The sequence below is a fragment of the Lolium perenne genome, unplaced genomic scaffold (genome assembly GCF_019359855.2).
Source record: "Lolium perenne isolate Kyuss_39 unplaced genomic scaffold, Kyuss_2.0 unplaced63, whole genome shotgun sequence".
Taxonomy (NCBI): Eukaryota; Viridiplantae; Streptophyta; class Magnoliopsida; order Poales; family Poaceae; genus Lolium; species Lolium perenne.
In genome coordinates this window covers 101,496-114,447 of record NW_027249021.1, presented here as the reverse complement: position 1 = coordinate 114,447, position 12,952 = coordinate 101,496, and the positions used below count along the sequence as shown (strand labels likewise).

The 12,952-nt window shown below is 47.3% G+C and overlaps 12 non-coding genes and 5 pseudogenes across 12 annotated transcripts; all 17 read right to left on the bottom strand.

Annotated features, from left to right (window-relative positions):
• Positions 1 to 177: 177 nt before the first annotated feature.
• Positions 178 to 296, bottom strand: LOC127319403 (5S ribosomal RNA; annotated as a pseudogene).
• Positions 297 to 484: 188 nt separating this feature from the next.
• Positions 485 to 602, bottom strand: LOC127319235 (5S ribosomal RNA). Its single transcript, XR_007862462.2, has one exon. It is a non-coding gene; the product is annotated as a 5S ribosomal RNA (ribosomal RNA).
• Positions 603 to 790: 188 nt separating this feature from the next.
• LOC127319383 (5S ribosomal RNA) lies at positions 791 to 909 on the bottom strand. The gene has a single exon (XR_011750465.1). It is a non-coding gene; the product is annotated as a 5S ribosomal RNA (ribosomal RNA).
• Positions 910 to 1,098: 189 nt separating this feature from the next.
• On the bottom strand, positions 1,099 to 1,216 carry LOC127319419 (5S ribosomal RNA; annotated as a pseudogene).
• Positions 1,217 to 1,403: 187 nt separating this feature from the next.
• Positions 1,404 to 1,521, bottom strand: LOC127319379 (5S ribosomal RNA). Its single transcript, XR_011750435.1, has one exon. It is a non-coding gene; the product is annotated as a 5S ribosomal RNA (ribosomal RNA).
• Positions 1,522 to 1,707: 186 nt separating this feature from the next.
• LOC127319422 (5S ribosomal RNA) lies at positions 1,708 to 1,826 on the bottom strand (annotated as a pseudogene).
• Positions 1,827 to 2,013: 187 nt separating this feature from the next.
• Positions 2,014 to 2,134, bottom strand: LOC127319361 (5S ribosomal RNA). The gene has a single exon (XR_011750496.1). It is a non-coding gene; the product is annotated as a 5S ribosomal RNA (ribosomal RNA).
• A 187-nt stretch (positions 2,135 to 2,321) lies between these two features.
• LOC127319430 (5S ribosomal RNA) lies at positions 2,322 to 2,438 on the bottom strand. The gene has a single exon (XR_011750450.1). It is a non-coding gene; the product is annotated as a 5S ribosomal RNA (ribosomal RNA).
• Positions 2,439 to 2,625: 187 nt separating this feature from the next.
• On the bottom strand, positions 2,626 to 2,741 carry LOC127319433 (5S ribosomal RNA). The gene has a single exon (XR_011750452.1). It is a non-coding gene; the product is annotated as a 5S ribosomal RNA (ribosomal RNA).
• Positions 2,742 to 2,928: 187 nt separating this feature from the next.
• Positions 2,929 to 3,047, bottom strand: LOC127319336 (5S ribosomal RNA). Its single transcript, XR_011750423.1, has one exon. It is a non-coding gene; the product is annotated as a 5S ribosomal RNA (ribosomal RNA).
• Positions 3,048 to 3,231: 184 nt separating this feature from the next.
• On the bottom strand, positions 3,232 to 3,349 carry LOC127320137 (5S ribosomal RNA; annotated as a pseudogene).
• Positions 3,350 to 3,538: 189 nt separating this feature from the next.
• On the bottom strand, positions 3,539 to 3,657 carry LOC127319859 (5S ribosomal RNA). The gene has a single exon (XR_007862741.2). It is a non-coding gene; the product is annotated as a 5S ribosomal RNA (ribosomal RNA).
• Positions 3,658 to 3,845: 188 nt separating this feature from the next.
• On the bottom strand, positions 3,846 to 3,964 carry LOC127320159 (5S ribosomal RNA). The gene has a single exon (XR_007863034.2). It is a non-coding gene; the product is annotated as a 5S ribosomal RNA (ribosomal RNA).
• A 187-nt stretch (positions 3,965 to 4,151) lies between these two features.
• LOC127320154 (5S ribosomal RNA) lies at positions 4,152 to 4,270 on the bottom strand (annotated as a pseudogene).
• Positions 4,271 to 4,458: 188 nt separating this feature from the next.
• Positions 4,459 to 4,577, bottom strand: LOC127319956 (5S ribosomal RNA). Its single transcript, XR_007862835.2, has one exon. It is a non-coding gene; the product is annotated as a 5S ribosomal RNA (ribosomal RNA).
• Positions 4,578 to 4,765: 188 nt separating this feature from the next.
• Positions 4,766 to 4,884, bottom strand: LOC127320174 (5S ribosomal RNA). Its single transcript, XR_007863049.2, has one exon. It is a non-coding gene; the product is annotated as a 5S ribosomal RNA (ribosomal RNA).
• A 188-nt stretch (positions 4,885 to 5,072) lies between these two features.
• On the bottom strand, positions 5,073 to 5,192 carry LOC127319923 (5S ribosomal RNA). Its single transcript, XR_007862805.2, has one exon. It is a non-coding gene; the product is annotated as a 5S ribosomal RNA (ribosomal RNA).
• Positions 5,193 to 12,952: the final 7,760 nt, after the last annotated feature.

Sequence of the window (12,952 nt, the reverse complement as noted above, 5' to 3'; positions counted from 1 at the left end):
CACTCATTTTCCCTGATGCTTGCTCCTACCGCTATTTTTGCTCTCTATTTTGTACCTGGTCCATGCTCTTTTACTTTCGCACCACCGTTTCCCATCACCAATAGCCGAGCACGAGTGCCCGGAAAGGAATATCGTCGTAACGTCACCATGTGTGTCGCCGCGTGACGCAAAAAAGGAGGGATGCAACACGAGGACTTCGAGGAGGTCACCCATCCTAGTACTACTCTCGCCCAAGCACGCTTAACTTCGGAGTTACGATGGGATCCGGTGCTTTAGTCTTCGGTATGATCGCATCCGACATGTTATGCACTCATTTTCCCTTATGCTTGCTCCTCCCGCTCTTTGTCTGCTCTATTTTGTACCATGTCCATCCTCTTTTTCATCCGCACCACCGTTTCCCATCACCAATAGTCGAGCACGAGTGCCCGCAAAAAAATATCGTCCTAACTTCACCATGAATGTCGCCGCGTGACGCAAAAAAGGAGGGATGCAACACGAGGACTTCCCAGGAGGTCACCCATCCTAGTACTACTCTCGCCCAAGCACGCTTAACTTCGGAGTTCTGATGGGATCCGGTGTTTAGTGCTGGTATGATCGCATCCGATATGTTATGCACTCATTTTCCCTTATGCTTGCTCCTCCCGCTCTTTGTCTGCTCTATTTTGTACCATGTCCATCCTCTTTTTCATCCGCACCACCGTTTCCCATCACCAATAGCCGAGCACGAGTGCCCGCAAAAAAATATCGTCCTAACTTCACCATGAATGTTGCCGCGTGACACAAAAAAGGAGGGATGCAACACGAGGACTTCCCAGGAGGTCACCCATCCTAGTACTACTCTCGCCTCAAGCACGCTTAACTTCGGAGTTACGATGGGATCCGTGCTTTAGTGCCGGTATGATCGCATCCGACATGTTATGCACTCATTTTCCCTTATGCTTGCTCCTCCCGCTCTTTTGTCCGCTCTATTTTGTACCATGTCCATCCTCTTTTTCATCCGCACCACCGTTTCCCATCACCAATAGCCGAGCACGAGTGCCCGCAAAAAAATATCGTCCTAACTTCACCATGAATGTCGCCGCGTGACGCAAAAAAGGAGGGATGCAACACGAGGACTTCCCGGGAGGTCACCCATCCTAGTACTACTCTCGCCCCAGCACGCTTAACCCGGAGTTACGATGGGATCCGGTGCTTTAGTCTTGGTATGATCGCATCCGACATGTTATGCACTCATTTTCCCTTATGCTTGCTCCTCCCGCTCTTTGTCTGCTCTATTTTGTACCATGTCCATCCTCCTTTTCATCTGCACCACCGTTTCCCATCACCAATAGCCGAGCACGAGTGCCGCAAAAAAATATCGTCCTAACTTCACCATGAATGTCGCCGCGTGACGCAAAAAAGGAGGGATGCAACACGAGGACTTCCCAGGAGGTCACCCATCCTAGTACTACTCTCGCCCAAGCACGCTTAACCCGGAGTTCTGATGGGATCCGGTGCTTTAGTGTCGGTATGATCGCATCCGACATGTTATGCACTCATTTTCCCTTATGCTTGCTCCTCCCGCTCTTTGTCTGCTCTATTTTGTACCATGTCCATCCTCTTTTTCATCCGCACCACCGTTTCCCATCACCAATAGCCGAGCACGAGTGCCCGCAAAAAAATATCGTCCTAACTTCACCATGAATGTCGCCGCGTGACGCAAAAGGAGGGATGCAACACGAGGACTTCCCAGGAGGTCACCCATCCTAGTACTACTCTCGCCCAAGCACGCTTAACCCGGAGTTACGATGGGATCCGGTGCTTTAGTCTTTGGTATGATCGCATCCGGCATGTTATGCACTCATTTTCCCTTATGCTTGCTCCTCCCGCTCTTTGTCTGCTCTATTTTGTACCATGTCCATCCTCTTTTTCATCCGCACCACCGTTTCCCATCACCAATAGCCGAGCACGAGTGCCCGCAAAAAATATCGTCCTAACTTCACCATGAATGTCGCCGCCTTTCGCAAAAAAGGAGGGATGCAACACGAGGACTTCCCCAGGAGGTCACCCATCCTAGTACTACTCTCGCCCAAGCACGCTTAACTTCGGAGTTACGATGGGATCCGGTGCTTTAGTCTTTGGTATGATCGCATCCGACATGTTATGCACTCATTTTCCCTTATGCTTGCTCCTCCCGCTCTTTATCCGCTCTATTTTGTACCATGTCCATCCTCTTTTTCATCCGCACCACCGTTTCCCATCACCAATAGCCGAGCACGAGTGCCCGCAAAAAAATATCGTCCTAACTTCACCATGAATGTCGCCGCGTGACGCAAAAAGGAGGGATGCAACACGAGGACTTCCCAGAGGTCACCCATCCTAGTACTACTCTCGCCCAAGCACGCTTAACTTCGGAGTTACGATGGGATCCGGTGTTTAGTGCTGGTATGATCGCATCCGATCTGTTATGCACTCATTTTCCCTTATGCTTGCTCCTCCCGCTCTTTGTCTGCTCTATTTTGTACCATGTCCATCCTCTTTTTCATCCGCACCACCGTTTCCCATCACCAATAGCCGAGCACGAGTGCCCGCAAAAAATATCGTCCTAACTTCACCATGAATGTCGCCGCGTGACGCAAAAAAGGAGGGATGCAACACGAGGACTTCCCAGAGGTCACCCATCCTAGTACTACTCTCGCCCAAGCACGCTAACTTCGGAGTTCGATGGGATCCGGTGCTTTAGTGCTGGTATGATCGCATCCGTCATGTTATGCACTCATTTTCCCTTATGCTTGCTCCTCCCGCTCTTTGTCTCGCTCTATTTTGTACCATGTCCATCCTCTTTTTCATCTCGCACCACCGTTTCCCATCACCAATAGCCGAGCACGAGTGCCCGCAAAAAATATCGTCCTAACTTCACCATGAATGTCGCCGCGTGACGCAAAAGGAGGGATGCAACACGAGGACTTCCCAGGAGGTCACCCATCCTAGTACTACTCTCGCCCAAGCACGCTTAACTTCCGGAGTTCGATGGGATCCGGTGCTTTAGTGCTGGTATGATCGCATCCGACATGTTATGCACTCATTTTCCCTTATGCTTGCTCCTCCCGCTCTTTGTCTGCTCTATTTTGTACCATGTCCATCCTCCTTTTCATCCGCACCACCGTTTCCCATCACCAATAGCCGAGCACGAGTGCCGCAAAAATATCGTCCTAACTTCACCATGAATGTCGCCGCGTGACGCAAAAAGGAGGGATGCAACACGAGGACTTCCCGGGAGGTCACCCATCCTAGTACTACTCTCGCCCAAGCACGCTTAACCCGGAGTTCGATGGGATCCGGTGCTTTAGTCTTTGGTATGATCGCATCCGACATGTTATGCACTCATTTTCCCTTATGCTTGCTCCTCCCGCTCTTTGTCTGCTTTTTTTTTGTACCATGTCCATCCTCTTTTTCATCCGCACCACCTTTTCCCATCACCAATAGCCGAGCACGAGTGCCCGCAAAAAAATATCGTCCTAACTTCACCATGAATGTCGCCGCGTGACGCAAAAAAGGAGGGATGCAACACGAGGACTTCCCAGGAGGTCACCCATCCTAGTACTACTCTCGCCCAAACACGCTTAACTTCGGAGTTCTGATGGGATCCGGTGCTTTAGTGCTGGTATGATCGCATCCGGCATGTTATGCACTCATTTTCCCTTATGCTTGCTCCTCCCGCTCTTTGTCTGCTCTATTTTGTACCATGTCCATCCTCTTTTTCATCCGCACCACCGTTTCCCATCACCAATAGCCGAGCACGAGTGCCCGCAAAAAAATATCGTCCTAACTTCACCATGAATGTCGCCGCGTGACGCAAAAAAGGAGGGATGCAACACGAGGACTTCTCAGGAGGTCACCCATCCTAGTACTACTCTCGCCCAAGCACGCTTAACTTCGAGTTACGATGGGATCCGGTGCTTTAGTGGCCGGTATGATCGCATCCGACATGTTATGCACTCATTTTCCCTTATGCTTGCTCCTCCCGCTCTTTGTCCGCTCTATTTTGTACCATGTCCATCCTCTTTTCATCCGCACCACCGTTTCCCATCACCAATAGCCGAGCACGAGTGCATAAAAAAATATCGTCCCTAACTTCACCATGAATGTCGCCGCGTGACGCAAAAAAAGGAGGGATGCAACACGAGGACTTCAGGAGGTCACCCATCCTAGTACTACTCTCGCCTAAGCACGCTTAACTTCGGAGTTCGATGGGATCCAGGTGCTTTAGTGCTTTGGTATGATCGCATCCGACATGTTATGCACTCATTTTCCCTTATGCTTGCTCCTCCCGCTCTTTGTCTGCTCTATTTTATACCATGTCCATCCTCTTTTTCATCCGCACCACCGTTTCCCATCACCAATAGCCGAGCACGAGTGCCCGCAAAAAAATATCATCCTAACTTCACCATGAATGTCGCCGCGTGACGCAAAAAAGGAGGGATGCAACACGAGGACTTCCCAGGAGGTCACCCATCCTAGTACTACTCTCGCCCAAGCACGCTTAACTTCGGAGTTCTGATGGGCTCCGGTGCTTTAGTCTTGGTATGATCGCATCCGACATGTTATGCACTCATTTTCCCTTATGCTTGCTCCTCCCGCTCTTTGTCTGCTCTATTTTGTACCATGTCCATCCTCTTTTTCATCCGCACCACCGTTTCCCATCACCAATAGTCGAGCACGAGTGCCCGCAAAAAAATATCGTCCTAACTTCACCATGAATGTCGCCGCGTGACGCAAAAAAGGAGGGATGCAACACGAGGACTTCCCAGGAGGTCACCCATCCTAGTACTACTCTCGCCCAAGCACGCTTAACTTCGGAGTTCTGATGGGATCCGGTGCTTTAGTGCTGGTATGATCACACCCGACATGTTATGCACTCATTTTCCCTTATGCTTGCTCCTCCCGCTCTTTGTCTGCTCTATTTTGTACCATGTCCATCCTCTTTTTCATCCGCACCACCGTTTCCCATCACCAATAGCCGAGCACGAGTGCCCGCAAAAAAATATCGTCCTAACTTCACCATGAATGTCGCCGCGTGACGCAAAAAAGGAGGGATGCAACACGAGGACTTCCCAGGGAGGTCACCCATCCTAGTACTACTCTCGCCCAAGCACGCTTAACTTCGGAGTTACGATGGGATCCGGTGCTTTAGTGCTGGTATGATCGCATCCGACATGTTATGCACTCATTTTCCCTTATGCTTGCTCCTCCCGCTCTTTGTCTGCTCTATTTTGTACCATGTCCATCCTCTTTTTCATCTACCCCCCTTAAAAGAATCTCGTCCCCGAGATTTGAAATGGCTAGAAAGAAAGAACACTCATCTCTCACTTGTTTTCCTTATTATTTGAATCTCTCAAGAAGAATAGGTAGAGAAGAAGTTGGCTTCATTTCTCGGTGTCGACTTGATCTTTGTCTGGGCACTGTTTCGCATAGTGACCAACTTCCTTGCACTTATAGCAAGTGATTCCTGGGGCAAAAGGGTGCTCATCCTTTTGTCCTTTGTGCCCCTCCACGACCTCCTTGTGGTCATGTGATGAACTAGATTTTGCAACCTTTGAACGGTCCCTTGTACGGAGTTCGGGGGTATTGGCCTTCCTCTTGCGACCTTCAATCTCCTTTTGTTTTCCCTCCAGCTTGATTGCCTTGTTGATAAGTGCCTGGCACGTTTTGAAATCACCGGAGGTCAACTGGAAAGAGAGATCGTCATTCAGACCATCGAGAAACCTCTCCTGCCTACCCTCATCATCTGCCACATCATCAGGAGAGTAGCGAGCAAGCTTGTTGAAGATATCTAGGTACTCAGCCACAGTGCGCGATCCTTGGCGCAGCCGCACGAAACTCCTTCTTCTTCAATGCCATGAGCCCGAGTTGTACGTGATAGCCACGGAAGGCTTTCTTGAACTCATCCCAAGTGACATTGTTGATGTCGGCGATAGAGAGTTTGTAGTTGTCCCACTAAGCCGCAAATGGCCCCTCCAAATGGTGAGTTGCATAGAGAACCTTCTCTGGCTCCAAGCATTGCACAGTGTCGAGCTTGTTGGAGATAGTGCGAAGCCAATCATCAGCATCAATGGGCTCGGCAGAGCTTGAGAAGGTGGGAGGCTTGAGTCGCAAGAACCGTGTCAAGCGATCAATGGGAGGTGGTGGAGGTGGGGGATTGTTGTTGTTATTGTTGTTACGGTTGGAATCTTTGAGTCAGAAAATTTGCATCAATTGAGCTTGACCTTGGAGGAGTTGCTCCATGGCCGGAGACACTTCATTGTTGCGAACCATCTGTTAGGTATGAGAATAATATAAGGCGAGACATCTGATGGGTATTTGACGAGATTAAGGAGAGATAGACTCGAGATAGAAAAGAAGAGAACTACCCCCAAGAACTTTTATAAAAACTTCAAAAATAACACATTCATAAATATATCAAACATTCAAAAAAAATTAAACATGGATGTCGACAATGATGGAATACAACTCAAGCGCATACTAAAGATTTATTTCTATTGACTAGGAGTGCCAAAAAATGGACATCTAAGCGGAAGATGCGTGATCACATAAACTAGTGAAGTGTTATTAAGCATCCCCAAATTTGCGCTTCTTAAGGGCCATCTCTACCTTGAGAGTATCCAACTCTTCTTGCACATCACGAAGTTGCTTCCTCGTGCGGCGTATCTCGTACACATCGTCCTCTAGGGAATCATTAAAGGCTCGAGTCAGATCCACTTGTTGGACAAGCTTCGGGTTGTCTTCAGTTGTTGTTGGGGAGTAGTAAACTAAGTTGTCATCCGAGTATTTCGTGGGGAAGTACTCGAAGCGAGTCCCCTCAAACATTGGCTCATAGAGCCCCATCAACCCACGAATAGCTTCACGGGCGGCATCCTCGACACCAGCGTTGAAGTTGTCACGAGGGATAGGTGCCTCGAAGACACGTAATGGTTTCACATCTTCCAAGGTCGAGTAGACATGCGCCTCCACATTCCACAGCTCCATACCTGCCTCGGTAAAGAGATATCCCTGATACACCGGTCGAGTCTTCATCCGAAGGTGAGATATCATATCCCATAGCAAACGAGTCCAACGACCAACATTTACTCCATGCGAGATCTCGGTAGGGACTTTGGCCAACAAGTTTGAAAGGGAAGAGAATGAGTAAACTTTAGAAATTGATGGACAAGAGTATCAAAGATTTTTTTTTAAAGATACTTATTAAATATATTTCCTAAGGTCTCCAAACCTAGGGCCACGACCTAGAGTCGATATGGCTCTGATACCATCTGTGATGACCCGAACCTGGAGAGATCCGGAGTCTATGTGCATCCACTGTACTAGTCCCAAGGATTTGCTAGTACGCACATTCACGAGATAAATATCACAGTCATATCATTATTACAACGCATCAAATCCGATACATAGTTATTTATTACATAAATGCCCGTAGGCCAAAATGAACAGCGGAAGACAAATAAAGCGGCGAATCCAGCAAATGTGCCACAGGCAATCGACTGGAGCATCGTGACCCTAACATCGTATCTCACTCGTCATCGGAACAACCTGCAACATGAGACGTTGCAGCCACGAGAGTGGTCAACACTTTGAATGTGTGGCAAGTTACACCAATGCAATAATATACCTATTTCTACATGCTTAGGGATATCAAAGGAAATGGCTATAGGGTTTAACATTTGCGCAAAACAATATTTTACATCAATAAATCACATTTTAACATTTCCAAAGTTCTAACTCGTCCTATCTTTAATAAACAATTTTATCAAGTAATATATGACTAGAGGTCACACAGTCCAACTAGCCTAGATGAAAGTACCCGTGAGCGACACACGAACACAGGGCTTTCCCCAAAATCCCACCTATGAACGACACACGGACATAGGGTTTGAAATTCAATTTATGTTTAGAAAGACAAAGTTGAGAAGAGACATCTTCAGGTAAAGGTTACTCAGCTTCGCCCGTAACCGTGGGCACGGCTAATCGATTAGTTCGACACCCTGCAGGGGTTGCACACTTTCACCACATGGCACAACCCGAAGGTTATGCCGAGGTCTTTCCCAAATGGCTAACTACTTATTTCCAGGCACGCCCGCTCCAAAATAGACACAAAGTCTCATACCGATGACGGTCCTTAAGTAGGTTTCCACAAGATAATCAACCAAGCCAGAGCCCATATGACATGTGGTTGCACGAAACAACTGAGCAATTCTAAATATGAATTTGTTCTTTTAGGGGTCCCTGGGCGGCGGACCCAACCAATTTGAGCACACAGCTCCACACGCGATGACCCATCATACCACTCCGCCCAGGACGAAATAATTTTACATTTTAATTTGGTAAACACATTTCACAAACCATTTCTATTTTGTAATCACTATTTCATTTGAACCCCCCAACGGATTTTATTTTAGCATGACTAAGCATAACTATATAGTTCAAAACTTTACTAGAACTTAATCTAGCATACATTTACCTAAGGTTACAAAGTGGGTGATGATTCCTACGGCTTATTTCTACCATAGGACATAACTCTATAAAACATCGCCATTTCTAAAAATACTTGGCTAACAAAATAAAACTATCGCATGCATTCCTACTTTTATAATCAAAATAGCATAGCAAAAATAAATGGGATAGACATGTAGATGTAACTTGCCTCTTCTTGATGAACTATTAACTCTTTCTTGTCTCCGAAATACTCTCACGATAAATCTCCGTAATGTCTATACGCGAAAACAATCGAATAAATTCCAAATTCAAAATACCAGAACCAAAGAGATTTCAGATATTACAAAATGTAAATATGTTTTATAGAATAGAATTGATACCATGTTTCTATGCTACTAATTCGAGTACAACGTGAATTTGGGTTTAGGAAAAGGAGTGGCCGGAAAATGGTTCACGTGTACGTAGATATGGCCAAAATAGCCTCAAACTTAAGTTTAAACTAAAACAATGTTAATTACTTTGAAATGTGATTTAGTAAGTGTTAACAGAAGGTATTTCGATTTATAAAACTACTATAAAAAATGAGTTCACATTTTGATTAAAATTGACTAAGATATGTGTATTTGAAGTTTGAGCCAAAATCTGTCAAAAATTTGGATTCGCACGAACTGGGTATCATGGTATAGGATATGGCGGTACAGATTTTGTTCGTACGGGTTTTTAGTAATCTAATCTAGGCCATTGGCTTTGGATCTAAGGGCTGAAACTGAAAATAAAATGAAAACCAATGAAGGGCAGGGTGCTCACGGTAGGTGCCTGTGTTTCGCTGCTAGAGCTCGATCGTGGTCGATTTCGCGGCAGCGGAGGTCCGACGAGTAAGGTGCCAATGAGGGACGGCTCTGTAGGGCGAAGTGCTTGCGACGGTCAGCTACTTCCGGCGAGGTTGGACAACGACGAGAGCGACATCCACAGCGCCGGCGTGCTCCCGTTGGTGTGAGGGCTCCCGAGCTGCTGGGGACAAAATAGATGGTCAGGAAGGTGCTACACGATGAGGGGGATCGGTTAGAACAAAAAGGATGCCCATGTAACCTTCACCGGCGTCAGAATCGTCGCCGGAGTTGCGGACGGCGGTGAACTTCGGTCACGAAATTTGGACTCCCTAGAGCTCAAATCGAGGGGGCCGAGTGGCGGGACTGTGGTGGAGTCTGGGGAATCTCGGGGGTCCCTTTTATAGGCCGAGGGGACGAGCGACCGAGGCGGATTGAGCGGCGGCGACCGGTGTACTCGCGGTGGTTTCTCGGGAGATAGCGATGCAGAGGGAGAGGGATAGGCCTCGGGCGCTGAGGATAAGGCGGTGGAAGTTCACCTCCCCCAGATGCACCTCACCTGGACGCGCGGGGAGCTGCGGGAGGCGCGCACGTTCTCGCCGGGGAAAACGCGGCGACGGGCAGGAGGTTGAAGATGAAACATGATGCACTGACCCCATGAGCTGCCTGCTGACATGTGGGCCAGCTACTATTTAGGCGAAGAAAGAAAAGGAAAGGAAATATAGACAGAGCGCCGGTGCGAGGTAAACTCAGCTGGGTCGTACTTGCCATGCATGAGGCCAGATTGGTGTATATGTAGGCACAGATTAAAAGGATTGGCCAGTTTGGCCGTTTGGTCTTTCACGTAATCTGGCACATCATGTTTTTCCTTTTTTCTTTTACTAGGACAATGCCCGCACGTTGCTGCGGATGAACAAAATATGTTTACTTGAAAAATATAAGAAAAGCTTCTAACATGTCATAGCTTCTCCGTCAAAATAAAGTCGAACTCATAGAACCCTCCATACAAGTCAAAACTCCCACACATAGCGAGGCTTTGGCGGGCAGCAACCTTGTCCTCCTTATATGATTAGGAGCCGTCGAGCGAGTCCATGGTCACTCATTGCAGTAATTATGGCCTCAATTATGGTCATATGAAAGCCCCATGGGGAAAATTATCGCCGACCGATATCAACCTGCTTCAGACATCGCTAATCGTCACGAGAAGGGGCTCCACACACGAATTGTATGAATGATGTTTGGCTGAGGGGAAATAAGCCAGTACGAATGTGTCGCTCCGTAGGCGAGACAAAACGATGCAGACAACGAGGTGAGGAGTATGTGGCTATGTTGTGGTATAGATAGGAAAGGTGTCCGAGCATGGCAATCAAAAAACTGACGCAGCTCAACCTTTACTTGGTTTGAGTTTTGGAGAAAGTTATATTGAAAAATTGGTACTATTGTGTGTAATGGTCTGGCATTGGATCAAAAACCATATGAAAAATTCCATTTTTTGGCTTTTGTACCTCCAAATAATTCAAAGACATGATATGTGTATTTGAAATTAAAATTCAAACAATTAGAAGTTTCCTTTTGGCTGCTTTCCGTCAATGAACATTTGAAATCAGAATTTGTAGGAAGTCACAAGCAGTGAGGCAACTTTTTTCAGTTTTGAAGAATCGCCTAGCTAGCGAAATCTGGTCTTAGAGGAAAAGTGGGGGCAACCCCATCTATTTCACCACGCAGTATTATATTACAGGAGCGGAGGAGCCACGGTAGTCATAAAATAATAGGGGGCAAGCCAAATTAATTTGAATATGCACAGAACTTGATGCCTCAGAAAGATTTAGTGAAGCACCACACTTATCTCCGCGCCCTACACTGCGATCAGCAAAGAGCTGAGCTCCAACTTTAACGTCTGTGAACGTGACCTGGATGTCTGCCTCCGTGGAACTCTCACGGCTGGACTTGGGGCAGGTTCAATCGTCCAGGTCACGCTCCATGAGGGCCACCCGCGCCGGCATGAGGCTGGCGAACTCCAACGCAGAACGCGGCTCCACGGGAGTTACAGAATAGCAGCGGAAAATCACGACGGCCGATCGACAGGGATGATGAAGTAGTGCTTAGCCGAGGCTGCGCTAGATCAGCTGCCGAGCGGCATGGCAGACGCGGCCACCAAGTCAATTCAAACACCGATTACGTTGTCGCCAATAAAGTGAACGACAGAGTGTACTCTCTCGACCGCGTTAAGATCCACGGGCGATCGTGGGGATTATCAATCACGCGTTGGTTATTGGCTTTCGCTGAACATGGCGAGCCGGCGGCGGCCTCCGTGAGCAGCCCGACGTCATCCTGCTCCAAACTCACCTCGTCCTCGTAGCTTGTCGCAGGCCATGGTGAGCCGCTGGCCGCGTGGCTCCTCAAGCAGACCTACGTCCAGCTTCAAGGAAGTAGTCGTAGTGAGCCGCCGGACGGCTGTTTGATTGGTCACGCGTGGGGCGCAGCTAAGTGAACAAACTAGATTGGATTGAAGCCGGACTCTGCTACCGTCTGATTTGGAGCGTATATGTACGCTCGATCTTGTTCGAGCTAAACTCAGCTACCATCTCTCTTGAATCGTACAAAGTGTAGCTGACGTACGATACGAAGCTTTAGACGACGAACAACTGGACGGACGAAACGGACAATAGCAAGAAAGATGCATCACAGTTTGCTGTGGTGGCCACGGGCGAACGGAGAGGAGAAGCAGACGATGACATCATGATTGCCGTTTTCCCGTGCGCCGCTGCTCTGCATGCTCAAACGGCGTGTCGCTACCGCGGCCGAGTGCCCTCAAACACGGATCAGGACGACGTGCGTGGTGCGGAGACGTCTCTTTGTTGGAGGGCAATGAGAAGTTTTCGTGGGGATCGATCGCATCGTGGCCGATATATAATAGGTTCAGGACGTGGAGTCGTTTCCCTAAACAGCACCTATGCAAACGGGGATACGTTCAGACGATGTACTCTACGATATGGATTGGACTCCAACACGAATAGATCCCTAGCGAACGTGCCGAGGGAAGATGTAAGGATTTTAACTTACGGGTGGCAGTGGTGGGTAGTTTGTACCAATTTTTGGGCAGTTTTGAATTGGACGAACGACCGAGGGAGAAACCCTTTTGCTTTTATTATTAGGTATAGATTATCCAATTGCACAGATGAATAGGGCTTTTAACACTATATCTTTTTTCAAAAAGAATCCAGAACTTTTTTATAAAATCAAAATAAATATATAGGGCTAGGAAAACTTGTTTCCAACCCAGCTGAAATTTTATGAAGTCATTTTATTTGCAAATCTTTGGGAAAGTCACGTCATTCCCTCTCCCGAGTATTTGGAAATTTTAAGAACATCCAATAAATCAAATGCAGTCAAATAAAATCCAATTGCAACAAAAATATTCCTCACCATTTGTTCACTGATTTGAACAAGGTTTAGAGAACATTTAATTAGCCCTCAAAAAGTTTTAATTTCTTCGAACATTCAACACACATCAAAGCACTCATTCAATAAAATATTTATTTTATTTAACATTCCAAAATGGTACATTTTGGGATGTTACATTTTTCATCCGCACCACCGTTTCCCATCACCAATAGCCGAGCACGAGTGCCCGCAAAAAAATATCGTCCTAACTT